This window comes from Calidris pugnax, unplaced genomic scaffold (assembly GCF_001431845.1).
Source record: "Calidris pugnax isolate Ruff unplaced genomic scaffold, ASM143184v1 scaffold211, whole genome shotgun sequence".
NCBI lineage: Eukaryota > Metazoa > Chordata > Aves > Charadriiformes > Scolopacidae > Calidris > Calidris pugnax.
Window position 1 is genome coordinate 2,439,228 of NW_015091083.1, and position 20,660 is coordinate 2,459,887.

The 20,660-nt window shown below is 43.9% G+C and overlaps 1 long non-coding RNA gene across 2 annotated transcripts; it reads left to right on the forward strand.

The window, feature by feature from the left end:
* On the forward strand, positions 1-15,396 carry LOC106897038. 2 transcript variants are annotated; one of them, XR_001413709.1, is made up of 5 exons: positions 1-6,771; positions 7,925-8,350; positions 8,464-8,744; positions 13,445-14,497; positions 14,759-15,396. It is a non-coding gene; the product is annotated as an uncharacterized LOC106897038 (long non-coding RNA). The 2 variants fall into 2 exon arrangements; XR_001413708.1 differs by having other exon boundaries at positions 13,445-15,396.
* Positions 15,397-20,660: the final 5,264 nt, after the last annotated feature.

The window sequence follows — 20,660 nt, forward strand, 5'->3', positions numbered from 1 at the left end:
GCCTGGACTGAGCATTTCCGTTTGTTTTGGTGGTTTTTATCTACTTTAGTTTTCATTTTATTAAATGTACAGATGTGTTTGCAGCTGCAAAGTTCTTCTGGGATGTGTACAGAATTTGTTTGGATAGAAATGAGGGAAGCAGGAGTTAGTAGAAGAGTTACACATACACCTTACTTCCTTGACTGGCTTTCACATAACTAAAAGGTGTATAAGAGATATTGTTATACAAATGGGATTTCTAACTATTCTTTCAATCTTCCCAACGTGTCAGGAGTTCCAGGAATCTTCTGACATACACTGTCCTAACATTCACCTGCCCTGGACTCCGGTGGATGAGTTACAGGCGTTCAGGGATTATTGAAGAACATGTGGAGATTTTTAGAGTGCCTTGAATCGTGCATCACGAGCTTTGTAAGTGGCTTTCACAAATCAGCAATTTGACAGTGCAGCATAAATATAACTGCTTATGATGATCACAGAAACAATAATAGATAATTAGATTATAGTGATGGGATACAAGCATATTTTTTTATTTTTTAGCATGTAAATGGCCTGTTTTATCTCTTAATTTCTTTGCTTGCTTTTCTTTCCACAAGACTTTAAAACCAGATATTCATTCTGATGGAGCAAGTTATCAAAACTCATTACAGTGATTACGTAGCGAGTTGTTCCCTTGACCCACGTGGATGAGTTACAGTAGGGTTAGGGTATAACTGTCGTTCCTGACTCCTGTCACAGCAGGGAATTAAAATTAAGTTTGATGAGTAAGTTGAAAGGGAGAGCCTGTGACAAAGCAGACATCTCCCTGCAGCTCCTGGCTGCAGCCAAACGTGTTGAGGAGATGAAGAACAGTCATAAGAACTGAACTGGGAACACGAGCCCTTTCCCCAGTAAATTGTTCTGTGTTGGCTCACGTGCTGTTAGTGCTATCACTTCAGCTACATGTTGATGCACGAAACAATTATTTTGCAGATGAGCCTGAATTTTCTCTTAAAGTGGTAGGTGATACATGTAGGGAGCAAAAAACATCAGCTGGCCAAACTTCCCTCAGCTTTGCAATCGGAGGCTTTAAAGCGAGGGTGGCCACGGAGGGGCATTGATGTGGGAGTATTTCCTCAGCAGAAAGCAAACACTTCTCCGTTCACCCCTAAGGGGACAAGGGAAATTGTTAGAGAAAAAAAAAAGAAATAATGAAAAATTGAAAAATAAGGCCAGGCAGCGCGCAGGGAGTGGGCTTAATTGGTTGCATTGGGAAATCATCAAGAAAAGTCCCTTCTTGTGATTTGACTCACTCCAGACTGTCTTTCTCAAGTTGTCACTCGCCTGCGTGTGGTGGATTAAATGGCATCTGTTTCCTTTTGCTGTAGCAGTTCGCCTGAACATAGCGAGTGTAGCGTTTGGTTGATCACATTTTCATTTTATTTTTTTTTCCTAGTGCAGGGTCTCCGGGGGATCATCTAATAAAAACTGGAAAGTGCTACCATTAAAAATAAAAGCAGAGCCCTTGAAATCAAATGAAGCTTACGTGTAATTATAAAACCCACACAGAGATGGAAACCCAACGCCAATTAGCAATGGTATCGTTTGCCCCTCTCTGGGATTTTAGCTTTACAGTCTCCACTCTTTGTTAACACCAGGCGTGAATGTAGATTTGATTGTCAGTGATGCCATTTTGCCTTAAGAAATAGGGCACTGCCTGCTTCCACCTGCCTGTGGCAGAGACAGTTTTCCAGATCCTGGGGTGGTGGGTTGACCCCAGCCAGCAGTTAAGCACCCCCACAGCTGCTCAGCCACCACCCCAATCCCCTGACCAGTGGGGTGGGGGAGAGAACAGGAAGAAAAAAAGCAAGAAAATGCCTGGGTCAAAGTAAAGACAGTTTGCAAGTGAAAGGAAGAGGGTGCAGAGGTGCACATGCCATCGTGGCCAATGAAGCCCTTCGTCCTTGTTAGATGGATTTGGTGCTGGGGGTCTGATGAGTGATGAAGATACTAACATTTCTGAGTATCTGAAGCAAGGTAAAATAAGGATAATCTGGAAATGGATGATATAAAGAAAAAAAAAAAAAAAGATTAAAAAAGTCAGGTAAAGCTTTACCTAAACTTAAGTGAAAAGTTTTATTGATCCCTCCCACCCCCATCAAATGTTTAACAATTTCATGGACATAGCTTACAAACGGGCCTTAATTAAATGCCGTGATTATTAATGGGAGACTTTCTGATCTTTTTTCAAGGATAAACTCCAAAGAGATGAGGTAACATATGAGCACTGAGAAATACACTTTGCTTAAAAATTGAAGTTGAATGGGAGACAAAAGGAAAAAGGAAGGTGAGAGAGAAGGAAAAAGGGCTTTTCTGATAAAATCTTACTAAACTTTCTGAAAGTGTGACAAAGTAACTAATGATGGAACAGTGTCTGTGGGGAACAGAGCAGATTGACTGAGAGCTCTAGTACTAATTTTCATCCAAAGGTGGCACTAGTCTTTTGCAGTTGGAGTTTTTGTTGAGAGATGGGAAAGGCAGATACCAAGAAGCCCTCAACTAATCCAACGCTTACCATTAATCCCAAACAAACCATCATTAGTGTCTGGTTTTATCCTGCTTAGTCCTTGCTGGATAGTGAATTACGTAACCTTTGTTTTATTAACGTTTAATGGAAGCTTATCATCAGGTGGGTTACCTCCAAAAAATGGGAGGGGGAAAAGATTGTACATTTGCTGCTTTCTGATCGTTATTGTTTGTTTGAGGGATTTTTAAGAACTTCCTTAAGAAGGGAGTGGCTACTTCATGATAGTCCCATAAATAAACTAACTTGAAACTCACTGAGCACATTGCTTGGCAAAAAGCAGCTGTTTGAAAAATTACATAGACCTTTTCTACTTAACTATCAGATAATGTTGATAAACATAGCTTAGAAAAGAACTACAAAAACTTATCTTTATGGTACAAAAGAATTTGATCTGATACTCAGGTGCAAAAATAGATACTTTAAATTCTTTTCAATAAATGCCTGTTCTTGGGTCCTCATACATTATTGGAGACTGATTTTAGTATGTGTGGTATGAATAAGATAACAAAATTTCCACAGGTGCAAAGTACGGCTCATCATGCTAAAGATCTTGGCCTTGTTTAGGAGGAAAAGCTGGTGCTGGAGTTGTAAAAGGAAGCCACTGGGCAAGCGTTGCAGGAGGGAAAGGATTTTGAGGTAAAAAATGCGAAGGAAAAAAATGTCTAGTGCCATATGTTAGAATTTTGATGTATGCATGATGCAGTATTGCAGAGGCTGGTAAGGAAATGGCTTCAGAGCAGTTATCTGAGTTGCATCAGAATAAATGCAAAAGGAGAAAAAAAAAGTTTTTTAACCCAGGATGGCAATGTGTATGCTGAGCAGCAGACCTGCAGCAGATACTTTATGTGATTTGAGCACATATAATGTGTGACAAGAGAATATGGTTAATTCCATTCGCCAGATGTTTACTTTCAATCTCTCTTTCATTTTTCCCAAATGATAAGGGTTCATTATCAAATTGTCAACATTTTCTCAGTGTTGATAAAACTCCAGAGATGAGAGAAGTCCCAGCAGTCGATGTACATAGTTATTTCATGCCCACGCTGAAGGAGATGCACTAACAGAGACTCTGCTCTGCCAAGTGCTGGTAGAGAGTGGTCTCACAGAAACCCTAAACTGGACGGGCCTGACTGGGTGTGAAACTGGTGGAAGCTCCTCAAAGATCTCACGCAACGTGCACTTTTAGGTGTTTAGTCTTTTGTGTCCTTCTGAGCTTATGCAGCTCCTGCCAAAAGCTGAATATTTTAATCATTGGAACAAAATCCAAAAAGCCCTTTTGCTGTGTCTGTGAGGGGTTGCATCAAAGTTGTGCCTGCTGCAGATTGACACATCTGAGATTATCACCTGACATACTGTGATAAAGCTTAAATGCCTTTCCAAAAGTGACAGACTAATCAAAAGCAAATTTGTTTTTAAAGCTCTTCTTGGGAGATTTCATTCTTGTTTGTTGTTTTGTTTAGTTTTTTTTATTTGGTTTTATTTCTAAAAACAAAAAATAGCTAGTCATTCCACTTACATAGTAAGTGGGTGACATCTTGAGTGCTGGTGAAAGAGTGCTGCAACTGTAGATAGTATTTCCTAATTCTGAGTCAGACTTATGGCCTCTGTCCTCTAGGAAACATAACACTTTGGGAACAGTATAAAGTTAGAGGAACTTCCCTATAATTTTGAAGCAAAGATTGACATAAACAGAAGTAGAAATGTTCTGAGGAATATGTTTGCAACTACCTTTCTGTTTTACTGCTGCAAAGAAGTTTTGTGATACTTGAATGATCTAAAACTGGTAGAAAGAGAGCAGTTCTTTTATTAGATTAAAAGAAAGCTTTTGAAAATACAACCTTTTTTTTTCATAAATACATCATTTTTTTCTAATAAATTGCTTTTACCAATAAGTTTTACCTCTGATGTCATTAGACCATCATATGAAAAAAACTTTGAATCATATAGAAAGCTAAGGTGTTTTGATGGTATCTTCAGAAAGTATGAGTTCAATCTGTTTATTGCAAAAAAGTATACTAGTAAAGTCAAATCACTGAATTATTGGGAAAAATGCCAGCAATTTCATGAACTAAGTAACACAGCATTATGTGAACTTTCCTGTGCCTGCTTTTACCTGTGAGCATTGAGTGCTCATTTAGTTTATTTTGACAAGTCAGAACAAAAAAAATAAAATTAGGTATTTTCCAGATACTTACAATGATTTCAGCAAATAAGTTGCAGGACATGTAGAAAATTGTGGATTCAGCAGCACACTGCATGATTTAAAAAACCCTGATGTTACTGCTGATTCTCAGATCAGATGAATTAAGGAATTGTTTCCTCAATTAATTTTGATTTGACCACAATATGCAGTAAAACTCATAATGGCCATTTCTTATCCTTTGAATCACAAGATACCTTTGCATTAGGTCATCTGTGAATAGTGAACGGTTTCCTGGCTGTTTAAAATATTATTTTTATAATGCATGTATTCTTCTACCATTTCACACTCTGTATGCTTGGAAATTCCAGCACTGTTTTGCTGTTAAATAGTATTGGGAGAAAAGCAGAAATGCCAGTTTGTTCTTAGAAGGAAGTAATGTCAGGGGCAGAGGTTTGAGTATCGAGATCCTGCGAGGCACGCTTGGCTCTGCTATTGCCTTGTTTAGATTTCAGCCATATCCCTTTTTCCTCTTTGTCAATTGGAAAATAGGAATGTAAGTGTGATTAAAAATACGTCTGGCTTAAAGGGAAGGTTAAGTGATAATTTATTCAGCTGACAAACATCCACATTGTGACACTTCTACTAATAGAGTGTGCTTTGCTTGGCAGCCGAAGGGATGATAATAGCCCATCATCTCTTGGAAATGAAATTACACTAGAGGTAAGATGCAAAACGTTCACAGCGAAGGTAATTAACAATTGAGTGTAATAGCAGTTGACAGGGTGGTTTCCCCACTGGGTAGGATTTCAAATTGAAGCTGAATATCTTGTGAAGGCTTGCTTCGACTCAAAGTTCTGAGCCTTATAAAGAGTGGATTCAGAACTGGAACCACCATGTGAAACTCTCTGTGCTGAGTGCTTGTAGGTGAGATGGTGGTAACGTGGGCGTCTGGTCGTCCTTAGGGAGCTGGGAATGTCAGTTATTGTGCCTGATGCTTGTAACTTCTTCCAGGAGCCTTGGCTGGGAGATACAAATAATCATTCATTGTGATTATTTCTTCTACTTTATATCAAACTGGAGAAACTAAACCAGCTTGAACTGATCCTGTCTTTAAAATTATCTGAAAACTTAGCATAGGATAAAGTTTCTATTTTTGACATACTTTTAGTTTTTCTGATATATATGGATAAAAAGGGTGAATTATAAAGAACATAGAGTTAAACCGTTGCATCAGAACAAGGACTTACATTCTGATCAGTTAATTTGGAAAGATACGAAACCTTAAAGGAACCGGTTGATTCTCGGGGGTAATGCTGAGAAATCACCAAGGGTGGTGGCAGAGGGAAGTTCTGTGATACAGCAGCTGCATTCAGAAGACTTGCATTCAGCTGGGGTGTGAGGTTATTTCCAGCGGGTGGGGTCGGTGCCAGCAGCACATGGAAATGGCAGGATGCTCGGGGCGGCTGGCAGGAGGCAGCGCTCTCCGGGTATGGGTGAAAACAGCAGCATCTTCTGCCAAATCCTACAGAGGTCTGTGTGTGCCAATGTTCTGACGTCCCAAAAAATGTGGGGATTCCTTTGGTATTAAACAATTCAAGTTGCCAGCAGAAGTGGTGCTAAAATACAGGGTTTATTTCTGTTCTGCCTCCCTTCCACACTATAGGAATTGCAGTAAAAGGAAGAGAGATGTCCTGTGGCTTTCAGAATACTCCCCCAGGGGTTTTGACCCCCTGGTGAAATGCAGGAGATACTTTATCACTGGTGTGGACTTCCAAACAGAGGTTCAGCAAAAGAAACCCCTCTCTTGTAAATTGCATAGATACTCACAAAGCTTTCTATAGATGTTGCTGTTTTCATGTCATCTCTGTTATGTTTTTGGTAATTGTGCCATGCTCTTTTACTTTCTTTCCTAAACATCAGAAATTCTCTGCCACAGATTTGACAGCATGTTGGAATAATTCTGCGAGTGGAGAGGATCCCGAGGTAAAACATGCAGGCAGAGCAGAGAGCAAGGGCTTCTTCACCAGTTATAGGCATAGACTGCGCTGGGCACTGGGGAAAGGTAAGTGTGAGCCCTCTGCAGCTGCTCTCCACAGGACGAGTGATTTGATTAAGACATCTGTACTGAGCCACGAACGCACGTGAAGTAGCAGGTGGTTGTCTGAGCCAAGTTAAGAAAGATGTGCCTGGGCACATTAAATCCAGCTCAAATAATCTTCATCAGTGAGGACAGCAGATTTATGTTCCTATGAACAGGCTGTGTCTGAAATAGCGGACACGGCTCCCAGAAGGGATTTTCACAGGCTTTGGCAGGCAGCCTCCGGAGGGATTTTCACTGGGTGGGTGTTCCCAGAACAGATCGTGCACATTATTTTAAGGGAAAGTTAAGAAATGAAAGCATTTCTCCTCTACTCAAACACTTGGCCGAGTTTGAAACTCCTCCTCCTTGTGGGGTTCCCGCTCTGCTGACCTGGCTGCAGGATGCCTGGCAAGTGTAGATGAGGCTGGGAAAAGTTCTCACAGTCTGATGCTGGCTGTCCTTGTGTTGGGTCTCCAGGGACTGTGCTGTGCCTATGTGCCTGTGTATAGGTCCAGTAAACCTAAACTGAGGGAACTGGATGATGCTGCTGGAGGAATGGGAGAGAGCTTTGCTCCCCCACCACAAACTGGGTGTGCTACCGTAGGTCTGAAGGGTGTCCATGAGAGCTTTGAATGGTGACTCTTTTTGAAGCCCACCAGCACAACCAGGCAGAGGGGAAGCCATCCTGCAGCAGCAGAGAGGGAGGGCATCCATCCCAAGGCCACAGCCTCCCTCCTCTGCCCTGAACACACAGGGAAGCTTTCTGTGCCAGTAGCTGTGTCCCAGGGCTCTGTCCTTACTTGTAACCCATTTGCTGTGCTGGCTCTGGAGAAAGCAGCTCCCAGCCAGTTTCACGGAGTGTCCTCCCTGCCAGACCCCCTGCTGCCGTTGTACCCACATGCCTTCGGGCCAGCCTGGGCTCTGCATCTCTACTGGCCAAAATTGGATCTCGCCCAGGCAAGTTAACGGGATTGATGTGGCAGGTGATGTTTGGGATCGGTTCTGCCAGCGCCAGGTCGGCGAGGCACCATGCTTGGGAATTACAGTGGGTTATTTTCTTCAGGGCTGGGGAAATTTGTGGAAAACTCCTCCAGCCTAAACCTGGCTGCTTCTTAATCCACTCTTTCTTGTCTAGATGGTGAATGCAAACAACCCCTAAAACAAGTGGCCCCCATGCAGCTGGTGTCCTGCAAACGCAGTGGCTGGTGCGTGCCCCGTGTCCGTAGCCCCCGGCAGCGCTGCCCCGAGGGACTGCACCTGGGAGAGACAGTCAGTGCAGAGTGGTACAACGCCCCGTCTTGTTACCGTTTCAGGAAACCTCATTAGTTTCAGGAAAAAGTAAAGAAGTTTTTTGTTTTGTTTCTATAACGACTCTTGCCGTGCCATCTGCTGCTTTTTATTCTTGAGCCTGGCGGGTGCCATGGAGCTGATCTATAACTCAAGCACTTGCTTTGGCAGTAGGAGAGACTTTCTCAGTGAGGACCTGCAGCCACACGCCGGTGGTCCTGAGGTCTGTGCCCTGGAGCAGCACCAGCCAGGACTCCCCTGCTTCTTGGGAAAGGTATCCAGATTTTTCCATGCTACGCGATCCGTACCTGAGTCACTTTACTCATCTGTACGTTGAGGGTCTACATACATTCATTAATAAATATATTTATTTTATTAAATTAAAAGCCTCAGCACCCTGCTGATGTCAATAGGCTTGAGTCCCTTGGCCTCAAGAGAGAGAAGTCCTCCCCTTCTACCCTGGTGAGGTGACATCTACAGTGCTGTGTCCAGATCTGGGCCCCTCAGTTTAAGAAGGACAGGAAACTACTGGATAGAGTCTGGTGGAGGGCTATGAAGATGATCAGGGGAATGGAGCACCTCTCTCACGAGGAAAGACTGAGAGACCCTGGTCTGTTTAGCCTGGAGAAGAACGCACTGCTGCTTGGAGAACACCTCTGGATAATCAGGTAAAAAAAATGTCAGATTTCTGAGAATTGAGGGAAAGTCTCTCAGAACTGTGGCTTTCCAGTTTAGCTAGTGACAATTCCTACAAAAATGATACTCAAGTTTTGAATTAGTTTAGTTTTTAACAGTTGCCTTCATTGGTAGCATTCTTTTTGGCTATTTTGATCTAATATTTATGAGACTCCTAATAACTGTGTGGCCTAAGTAATGCCTGTAGAGAGAAAATTGGCCTTATCGTCTATTATCAATACCAGAAAACTCTTAGTGACGGTATCAACACCAGGTGTTTGTGTTAAAAATCATAAATTAGGCTTATGCAAATACTTATATCTGCATTTCAGCTTCTGACCACGCTGCCCAGGGAGGTTATGCAATCTCTACATTTGGAGGCTTTCAAGCCCCAGGTAGACAAAGCCATGGCTGACCTGTTCCAGTGTTGGAAATGATCCTCCTTCAAGTGAGAGACGAGGCAAGAGCTGTCCAGGGGTCCCTTCCAACAGGCCTTTCTGTCATTTTGAATCTAAATTACATTTATCAGCTTTTTCCACAGTCAAGAAAACTTAAAATTAACTTTTACAATTACATGAAGTCATGAGAGCATAATGGAAACCTTCTGATGTCAAGACTTGAAATAACAAGCAGGGCAGTGCTAAAGGACAGGGGTGCCTGAGATTCACTTCACGGCAACCTTGAACGCAGTCTCAGCAAGTTTCCAGTTTGACCTTGAGTGCTGGCCCAGAAAAAGAGACACTTTGGGATCTTATTTTAGGAACATTGGACTTAACAAAGTGACTTGCTTTTTTGAACATATCTGGTGCAATAATAAAGATCCGTCCCAGCTGCACAACCTTAGGGCTCTGTCCAGTGGGGGACTGGGTAAGAATAGTTCCCCGAGTACCACGGAGCTCCTGTGAATGCAGCACCTTCCTCTTTATAGAAGTACGTGGGAAAGGCAGGCTCTCGGCTCTATAATGTGCTGCGGAATCTCCAGCAGAACAATCCTGATCAAAACTGACACCTCCCATCTGTTTCTATATGCAGTCTGTTCAGCAGAAATCATACCCAGATGGTGTCATGGTGTCAGTGTCTCACAAGTCATGCTGCAGTCACCGGGTGTTAGCTCGGGCTCAGTTGATGCCTAACTTTGCCACTTTACCCTTAATTGTTGAGCGTGTTTCATCCATAGAAATAACCTTTTATCCATCCGAAGCCAACTGCTCGCTGGTTTCCATGGCGTGGGTGGCCAGAGAACAGGTTTTTCCACCAGCCAAGCTGTTCATCTTCCAAAGCTGCCTGGCTGCAGTACCATTGTCAACAAGTTTTGCAGAGGATCAGGGGCTGGTAATGCATACCGACTCCCTCCAACCCATTTCCCATCTCGTTGCCACCCACATAGTTAGCCTCATTCTCAGAGCAACACATGCTTTCGCTCTCTCATCCTACTAATTTGTTAGCTGGGGTAGCTACTCATCTTGCTTTACTCCACTTGATCTCCTGAACTAGGCAGAGTGTTGGAAGAATAGCCTACCTTCGTGTAAAAAGCCTGCCAGCAGTCAAGGATTTTGAAGGATTGGATAACGGTGATGGAGGGCTTAACCCTTATTATTTGTGACTACTGTTGAACATCTGGCACTTTAATAGGAGTTGTTTCTGGCTCAAAATCCAATCAGCTGAATTCTTCCTCTCTGATTTCTCCCTGAAGTTGCAGCTGAGCATATTCTGTGTTTGAATGACTGAAACTAATTTTTCTCCTTTGTGGTTTCTTCTTTGGCCATATCAAGGATCAAGTTTGAAATTCACCCCTCTCTTGCTTTGATTTAGAGCCCAATCAGCAAAAGCTGGAGCAAACTCCAAAGTTTCTTAATTCTCCTTGATGTTGTTGAGATCCAGAGTCGTGGCTGTGTCCTGTTGGGAGAGGTTGCTAGTTCAAAGCTTCAATGTAAGTCTGGACCCAACGGGCTGGAGTGGATGGGAATCACCTGCCTCAATTTACCTGATAACTCTGTCAGACTGCTGGGCAACCACTTCTAGCAGTGCAGCTGCACCTCTGTGATGTGACATTCACTATTGACAGCTCTGTTCCAGAGCCCATGGCACGGGATGGACTTTGGCCAAAGTGGAATGAGTCTTAGTTTGCAGAGACAAATCTTCAGGAAATTAATTCCTCACCTCAGCAGCGGCTTCGGGTCTTCTTGGATTTCTCCAAAGCATCTGAGAAAATCCCGCTGTGAGCATCAGCAACATCTGAATATCTTGCAAATCAGAATGGCCAAAGTTCAGCTGCTCTCCTCTCGCTTTGACACGCGTGTCTGTCTGCAGAAGTAAGGCACCACAGCAGTGATTTATTTCAAATACAGCAACAGCAGACAAAACTCCAAAGCAATTTTCAGCCTGAGTAATCATTGCAAATTTGCTCCAAATGTTGAACAGATGGAATCTGTATATGACTTCTCCGAGTATAAACACAGCACCCTGTCATATTTCAATTGCTGATGTAACAACACAATGTGGCTCTTTCTAAAGGGAAAGTACATGAATTTGGGGGGCTGATTATTTGTTTTCTCAGTGCAGTAAAAGATCTGGTGTATTCACTTGCAAATAACACATGACAATTGCCAATTGGTTCCACTCCATTCAAATATTTGCTCAGCAAAGCAGTAGTATAAGTTCTCTGCAAAAGGTGTATCCTGGCTGTCAAAACCAATTTATGCTTAATTTGCTTCTGCTATTGCCACATTTGGTCACTTCCGATCAGCAAACTGGCAGGGGAACAGAAGTGGAAGAGAGGGGGACCTTTCTTGAGTTGAAAGGAAGGACCCTGCCAGTCCCCGGCCAGGGCTCTCCTGCTGTCCCCTCTCTGGCTTTAGGGAAGTCTCTCACCAATTCATGCCTGTGCCCGGGAACTGAGAATAGGTGGGATTTTCCTTCTGTGAAATGTTTTGAGAGCTGTTGATGAAAAATACAGAAGTTGATATTCTTAATGTTATGGCTTAAGATGGGGATTTCAAATGGGGAGAGGGGGGCTCTGTCCTGCCTCTGCTGTGGGTGTTTGTGACGGCACAAAATCACTGTTGTAGCAAAGGAGGAATCCCCCTGCTTCTCAAGGGAATGACTGGGGACCTCACAGCTTCTGGGAGGTTGTCTGGGACAGGAACTTCATGCGTGGAGTTCCCCAGAAGGGACCTGTACCCTCATCCCCAGTGCCTCCATAGAGGACTGGGATCACCGCTTCCTTATGAAGGTGTGGAAACTCTCTCGCTGTTCCCTGCCTTGATGCCTGGCTTTTACCTTTCTGTATTTTCCTTCAATTCTGAAGGATGAGCTGTGATATTCCTCCCACCTTCTCCCCCTTCACTGCTGCGGGTCTCCTAGTGCAGTTTTCACCTCCTGAGCACCTGGGATGGTTTTCCCTCTTCCCCCTCTGCCAGCCCCAGCGCTGCGAGTGATGGGAACCACCCCCTCGCTCTGTCACCAGCGCCACAGGACTTGCCCTTCAGAAAACTTAACGCTGCTGCAGGCGAGTCCCCGGAGCTTTTCCTCCTGCCTTCTTCCCAAGCACGTAAATTCGTTACATCCCAAACGTATCCTGAAGGGAAGAGGGGCCGAGCAGCTGATTGCTGTAGCTGATTGCAGCCTCTGCTGGAGCCTCATTCGTGTTTTAGCTCTCGGACGCAGTTGCGGGACAGATTTGCTGGCTTCATTTGCTTCCACCAAAAGCTGCTTTAGGCTTACCCTTGTGAGGCCAAGTACCCCGAGGGAGGATTTAACATGACAGGCCTATGTGTTAATGTTTTACATAATGTTTAATAAGAAAACCAGCTGTCGTTTGCTCTTAGTCAGTTGACTGGCTCTTCAGCAGTTTCCAATACTTACGGCAAACTTCTCTCCTGCTGGAGATGCTGAAGGTGTCAAAACCTCACACGCAGCATAATGTTTGGGAATGTGTGATCTTCTGAAATGCGCGCAGGAATTTCCAGCTTCTGCTCTTTCTTTTTAGATCCTGCTAATACCATCTATATAAATACACAGACATGCAAATTCTCACACCTCAAACTTCCTTTTACTTCTATGTTAGCTTCCTCCTCTCCTTTTTAATAGATGCCTTAAAACTCTTTGTTTTTCGGCAGATTCTCATCACCAGCCTCCACTCTGGATCCAGTTATATCTGCCTGATTTTTTCATCTTCCCCCCACCCCCCCCCAACTCTTTTCCACCTTTTTCCCTCCACTAGGAAAAGAGAGAAGAGGAAGGAGGGTTAGAGCAGGGTTCCCACTACAGATCTCCCAAGAGCCCTCTCTCCTGCCTGTGGAAATCAGTTGCTGAAATCTCTCAGCTCTGCCATTGCTGTCAGAAAGTGCAGAAGTTGGTCCGTGAGCTTCCCGTTCTCTCACTCCCTGACTCTGCTGCCTTGTTTGTGAGCCCTGGCTGATCTGATACTTATGGCAAGGGCTTGCTGTCTACCCTTTGAAATCTATCACACTGAAGAGCTGTCAAAATATTTACCAATAATAAGGGTAACTGAGAAGTGTGTAATCTGGGGGCTACAACAGCAAATTGCAATTTTCTTTTTCCACCTTTACTCTTCCAAGTCTGTCTTGGGCGTGCGTGTCCCCCCTCTAACATGTGAGCAATTACTTTTGAGCACACAGATTCAGTCAGGCTTTTGTCGCTCTGATTTTGTTTCTTTTTTTCTGTTTTTCAGTGATGGGTGGTGTGTCACGGCTCACCAGTCACAGGATGGTCTCCTGATTCTCACATGATCAAGAAAAGGAAATTTATTTTAGTGCCCTAAAGCCCCTGCTGCTCCCTGCTTGCTGTGTACCTTTACTTCAGTTGTGTTCTGAGCTGCTGCATGAACCTTTTCAGGCCACATCATAGCTGAGCCTCAACATCCTTTAACTGGAGCCTCATCACCCTAAAGACATTTTGGTCTTTGCTGGCTGTTTCCAGTTGCCATTCTGCTGCTGTCAACTGGGAACTGCTGAGTTTCATTCCACTGTTGCTACTGGGTGGATTTAATGATGCTTTGCAATCTGGTAGAGCACCTTCCCCATACTCAGCTAGGTGATGCTTCTGGTGGTGCTACGTATGAGAATGAAATGGAAGCACGTTCAAAGATACAGTTATCTCCTGAGTGACTGAAAAGAATAGGCTGTTCTTCACTCCTCTTCTTGATAGAGAAAGCCACAATTGAACAAAAATGCAGACTTTGGAAAATCAAGATGATAAAATCTTTGTTGAAAAAATGATCACTAGTATGTTCTGGGCTAAGGTTTGTCTTGGACCCTTTGTAACGAACTCCGTGGGGAAGGCAACACCAAATGCTATCGTTCTGATGCTTTATCCCTCCTCAGTATCTTTCTGGGGGCAGTCTCCAATACCATGGATGTAACTCATGCTGCTTGCAACAGGAACAGCCTTTAACCCTGCGTGTCTTTTGCCCTGCTCCTGAGGGAGAGAGCTTGCCTTGTAGGATTGATCTGGTTTAAATTTCTCAAGACCCAGGTCACGAGCAAATGTTTTTCCTCTTCACTTGGGCCACTGAGAAAGTATTCACTTTTTCTTTTCCGGTTTGGTGTCAGATGGAAGATGCTTTACTGAAGACAGAGTGAGGAGGGGCATGCCCCTGGGGACCTGACCTCAGCCAGGATGTGACACCGCCGGTGCCGCCGAGGAGAGGCTGACCAGCTGAGAGATCATGAGAGCTGTGTGATGTCTCATACGCCGCCCGCTTGTCCCTCCGCATGAAACATAGGTAAAAAGGTCATGTTGTGTTCCATTGTGCTACTCTTCAAAAATCACAGTGTAGTTTTCCAAACTAAGCCGTGCCACATGTGATTTGCCACCTGAACAATATTTAGCCCCGTTGGCACTTTTTAACTTTCTGCAGATTTTAAACTGCCGCAGATTTTTAAATCCTTCCTATTTCATAGAGCTTTCCCTGCTTGAATCCTTGAAAAAAGTTTCCTGTACTTACACTTTTGCGAGATGACGCTGTGCCAAAATGCCTTCACAGATCCTGAAAATGGTAATTACAGAAACGGCAGTTACATGTGCACACCAGGAACCTGGGGAGCTGCGATGTTTTTAGCTGCAAATAGACACAAGGCCTAGGAAAGTTCCATATTCGTGTGGCGACTGTTGGTAACAGAGAGCCATGGAAGAAATTTGGACCAAAGCAAGTACTTTTCTTTCTTTTCCAATTACTATTGCTATTTTCAGTATTACTTTTGGTCACGTACGGCTCCTCAGAAGCAAGCCCCCATTTAAGTGTCTTATTGGTCTTTACTCTGGAAGTTTGTGACAATCTTGGCTGTGGAAAGAGAAGAGAGAGAGGGGCTATAATGGGGAGAACAGGACCAGGAGCTTGCTGGGTAAGCGAACGCCAACCTAGACATGGTGAGAATTTCTTTTTCCTCTGTGGAAAATGCTAATCAAAAATAAAATTCATAAAAATTAATGGGATTTTTTCATTCTCAGCAACTGAACTCTGGGAAACTGTCAGTTTTTCACTTTAGCCAAGTTTATCTAGATTTTGGCTTTCCAAAGAAAAATATTTTTTTTCAAAAGAGCAGAGGTTTACCTGGAAAAGTATTTGGCTGAAACATACTCTGGTTTGTCTTTGGATAAAATAAATCTTTCATATAAATTGTATGCTGTCTGTTGGAAAAAAAAAAAAAAAAAAAAAAAAAAAAAAAAAAAAAAAAAAAAAAAAGCTTTGGAAGAAAATTTCTGGCCAGATGCAGCCTTTGCCCTCAGCACTGCAGCCGGATCAGAGGGAATGTAGATTCAGTCATGCTGCAAGAGACCTTCCTCTGGAATTTTTGAAGGTCGCTGGTTTTCACTGAGTATTTTGGTCTTGGTGGTCTCTGACCTGTGGCAGCTTCGCGTGTTACCAGGGCGTCTCTCCTGTGCTGTATGTGTCTCTAAAGGTAGGAAAGCAGCTTGAGTGGTACTCAATAGAGGAATCGAACACAAATAACGGGGGCCCAGGATAGCTTTTGTGATTGCCAGGGTGTTGGTGTTCTCTTAGCAAGCCTTAAAGCAGCCTCGGTGCTGCTCTGACTTGGCCTGGCTCATGATGGCTCGCAGCAGCACATGCTTACGCTGGTTAGGTGTCCCCAAGGGCTGGTTAGGTGTCCCCAAGGGCTGGTTAGGTGTCCCCAGGGGCCTTTCTGCAAGCGCTTGCTCCCTGCAGGGTGTGTACCCTGGGCATTAGCAGCACGAAGCATTTCTCTTGGCTTCCCAACACTACCTGGAGATTTTTCCATGCAGAGATAATGTGGAACGGGTTTGTGGCTTCTTTGTGTTCCTGGAGCTGTACACAGGTTCTGCTTTGAGAGCCGGGATCCAGTGAAGAGGAACTCACTAAGAGCCATGAGGTCAGCTTTTCTTTTTAGTGAGCAATTTATATTGTTTGTATTTTCATCAAATATGTAACTAAGAGTGAATGGGCACATTGAGCTTATCATGTCTATAAACACAACCCTGTCTTTGTTGAGTTGTGACATCACTGGTGATGAAGGTCTTGGATCGCTGATCTCAAACAAGGCCATTTTCTGCAGCTAATCTCTGATGAGCAGATCTTCCAACAGACACCCTGAAAACATATTTCTATGTATCCTGAAACAAATTTAGTAGCTTGATATTTTTCCTAGCAAATGATGAATTATTTATGCTAATTAAAGTAATTGTTTTACTCTTCTTCCCCCATCATCTAGTCGTAAATCATTTCTTTAATCCATCACAAATCTGTTGAGAGCATTTGGAGAAAAAGGAAAACCTAAAAATCCATCGCACCCGAAACGCTGCTGTGTCTCCCCGACAGCTCTCGCAGCGTCAGCTGCTCCAGGTCAGTGGGGACGGCCTCTGAAAAGACTTCTGCTGTTTTCTAGAAACCTTTTTGTAAGAACACTATCAAAAAGATGGCAGGGAACATCCACATATATTATTCACTGTTAATACCGATACCCTTTTTTGGTCTTTTTATAAGCAACGCCAGGTGAAGAAATCTGTAACGACCTGCAACAGAGCAACCTACTTAGCTCTGCTTTGAGGTGGGTCTGTTCTTAAGTAAAGGACTGCTCAAAACTTTTTGCAAATGCTATTCAGTAACTTCTCTTTTTTTTTTTTTTTATCACAGGACAGCGCCGGATTTTGTAAATGCCTTGCCAACAATTGCTAATAGTTTTTCAGATTATGTAAAAAGGGATTGTGTAAGAAACTTTCACTTGATTTTCTCTGATAGTCTTTTACATTTTCCCTGGAAAAAAAAAACCTAATAGATTTCTTTAACTTTTTTAAATAGCATCTCTGCTGCCTGTTTCCTTTGTACACTGGCACATTCATGTACAGCATGCTGCTGGCTCCGCATCATTCAGATACGACCCTTCTCAGAAAAACAACCTGAAAAGATAATTTCAATTCCAGTTCACTTCTAGATTAGTCCTTCTTCACTGTAGCTAACTAACCTGATCGAGGTTTTAGGTGGATCTTATGAAGTTGTGCCTCATTTCTCTCCATTAACAGCGGAAATCAGGGGTGACTGAGCTCATAACTCGTTTGGACTTGAGTTACATGTTTGAAGTGTGGTGGGATGAACCCAGGTTACTGCCTCATGCCCTTTGTGCATCCGTACTGGAGTTAAAAGCAGCATCACAGAGCACAGGACCCAGTCGCGTGTGTTGGAGGCTGTTCTTGTTATTCACAGTAGGGTTTTCAGCGTATTTCCTGTGTGTGAAAGCAGAACTAGTGTTCTGGGCAAGCTTTAGCCTGGTGCTTATTGCCATCTCCGTGTTCTGTGGACTGCAGTGAACTGATTGCCCCATCCCTGGTTTGCTGTTATCCATTTTTGGCAGACGGGAAATGGAGGGAGGGAGAAAGTAAGGGCAAAAGTACGCATGAGATTTGGGCTTTTGGGGTAGGAAGGCTACCTGCCCTTTTAGAGCTAGTCCCTCTCTTGCTGAGATACAGTCCTTTTCAGGGCACGTGTTTTGGGGATAAGACTTTGTGTCCATATAGTTAAATAAGACAACATCCAGTAGTGAGCTTAAGCACTTGGCAGTAATTATGCACATGGCACAGTTGGCAGGTTGCTGCCTGCCGTGGCAGAGCGGTGCTGGTTGGCAGTCTGTGGTGAGGAGATGGTCCAGAAACCATCCCTAACAGGCAGGATGGAAGGCTCTGTGCAGCATCTGCCTCCCTCCTCAGTCCCCTGACAGCCTCCTGCAAGCCTTCCTTCCTCAAACCCCCCTCTTTGCCCTCGTGCCATGCTGCGTGGCGCACAGATTGCACACGCACTTGCTATAAAATCATCCCTCTGCTGAAATCATATGATGTGCTTTAAGTCTCATGATTTCAGGCATTTTGAATTAAACATCATTCCCTGTCCCAATAAGGCCACACAGCACTACATGGATCCCAGAGGACACGCAGGACCAAGTCTATGCAGCGTGGATGTGACCCACTGTGGGTCTCTGGGCCTCTGTCTTGGCCCTGTTGTTATTTAGCAGTACAGATACAGGCTGGAAGTCTGGAGCCAGGTTACCTCCAAGGGGAAATAGCAGATGATGGGGGTGCAGGCTGTAAGACATGGAGCTGAGGGAGCTACTAATGTTTAGGACAAATGGGGAAGAACCACCTGCAGCACAGCGGCACTGGAAAAAGGATCTTCTTTGGACCAGCAGTAATGTCACCTGGGGATTTGTGCAAGCTGATGGTGCAGCCAAAAAGTGATGCCCTGAAGGGAAGGCTGAAAGCAGCCTTTGCCTGTTGGGATTTATATGTGCTAGTTGTCCAGATCTCCAGCCCACAGTCTGGGGCAAAAGTCACATGATTCGTATGTCCTATTTTAGGTGTCTAAAAGAGTTTTGGATCTTAGCGAAGTGAAGCCTACCCTGAAATCAGGTAGAAAACTACATTTGGATGAATGGCTCTCCCCTTTGGGCTGGGACTTCTGGGGAAAGTTGACAACCTGAGCCTGTTTTGGGTTCCCTACACCCTCCTCCTCCCAGTGCTATTTGGTACCAGAGTTAAATGCAGCAGAAGCTGTGCCAAGCAGGAACTTCTGCACATTTGACACTTCTCCCAGCTCTGGAAACTAGGATGCATGAACTCAATCACAGATGTGAATATCTGTTTCTATCAGAATACCAAAAAAAAGAGGCAATTATTTCTGATAATTTTCCTTTATGCAAGTCTGCAAGGCTTCTTCCCCACAGGAAAAAGAAAATGGGAAGTACTTTTTGATTAGAAATGTCTTCTGTAAATTCTGTGCTTTGTGCTCCTTATTACTGACTAGCTACTGACTAGCAACAAGTGGCTACTGTTTTCTATCGTTATTTTTAGAAGCTAGATATAAATGGTGCAATAAAAGAGGGGAGAAAATAATGTAGTGCTTCAGACTTCCAGTGTTTTGAAACTAGCTACTGAGGTCAGAGGCTCATGCAGTTAGGCCTGGTATACCTGGCCATGCTGGCAGGAGTTGGGTACGTATGTCTGCAACGCGGGGAGTTCGCAGCAAATCTCAGGTGACAGGTCTTCCAAATAAACCAGACATGACATCTGCAGATCACAACCTGTACCAAAACCCAGTGGCTGCATTTCATATGGCTCACTAGCAGGAACGAGTCTGAAATTTTCAGCAGTTGGCCTCCTGCTCTAATAGCTGGAGATAATGGAGACTGTTGCCAACCACTGAATGTGGAGTTAGGCCCTGTCAATAAATCACTGAACGCCGATAACGTTATTTCTGGCTTTGCCTTTGTGGTGCTGGGCAGTTGTGAAGGTCCTTCTGTAACTGATCTAACCTTTGTAACTCCATTTCCTTGTCTGCAAAATAGGATAGTGGGTGATCATGTTTGCAGAAAAGATCCACGGATGAGAAGAACTAGATTACACCTTGCGGGTATGGTTGTCTGCCCACACGCTGAGCAAGCCTTTTCCTTGTCCTTGTTAAGTAATGCTCTGCTTGTCCTGTCCTTCACCTTCCTCGGGGTGTTCCCCTAAGGGGAACCAAATGGGAAGGGCCCTATGGGGCAGCCTTCAGCTCACACCTGCCTTCCTGTGCTGAGCAGTATGTGGAAGCTGGCTCCCCTCAGCCCGGTGCCAGGCTCAGCACATCGCTCCTGGGATGTGCCCTGCTCTCTTCATTGCTGAGCAGCGGTTCATTCCCCCCAAATACAGTCCATGATGCCAAAGCAAAACCCAATGCCTTTGTTTTGCCAGTAATATTTACGTGACTTTTATGTGGAATCTGATTTCCACTAGGTTCACGCAAATGTTTAATCAGCATTGTTCAGATGTTTTAGCAACTTCCTACTGAACCTCAAGACTGTAATAAAGCCTGAAACGGAGCAATTTATTTGCAAGCCTTTAAGACAATTCAGAAAATTATCTTCTCTTCAGAAATGCATCCTCCAGGAGCACAGAAAGTAATAGCTTTCTATTTCACCCACAAAGAAGAATTAAATTTCATTTTCAGTTAGACTTCTGCGCATTCACATCCTTCCTCTCTAGGGAACTTGTTTTACTCATAGCTACTAAGCTTTCCAAGCTCCCAGAAAGAAGCCAGAAAGGACTGTAACAGGCAGATGTTTCTACAGGACACCATGGTCATGCAGGTAGTGCAGACATGGCCCATCTGCTAACGGTGCTACATTTCAAACTCTGGGCACTGTCTGATCAATTGCCTTCTCGTGGAGCAAAGGCACATTTTTCTTGTATTACCATCACTCCTGGAAAATAAAGCAGATGAGGCATGCTCCTAAACTACTTTTGCTGTGGCTCTACTAGGAAATATCTTTATTTAATTAGTTCAATGGATTATAACATTCACTCACAATCACACATTGAGGTGCACTTGGATTTGGGAAAAGGTGATATTGCATGTGAAAGGGTTAAACTGAATTTGTTCTTCC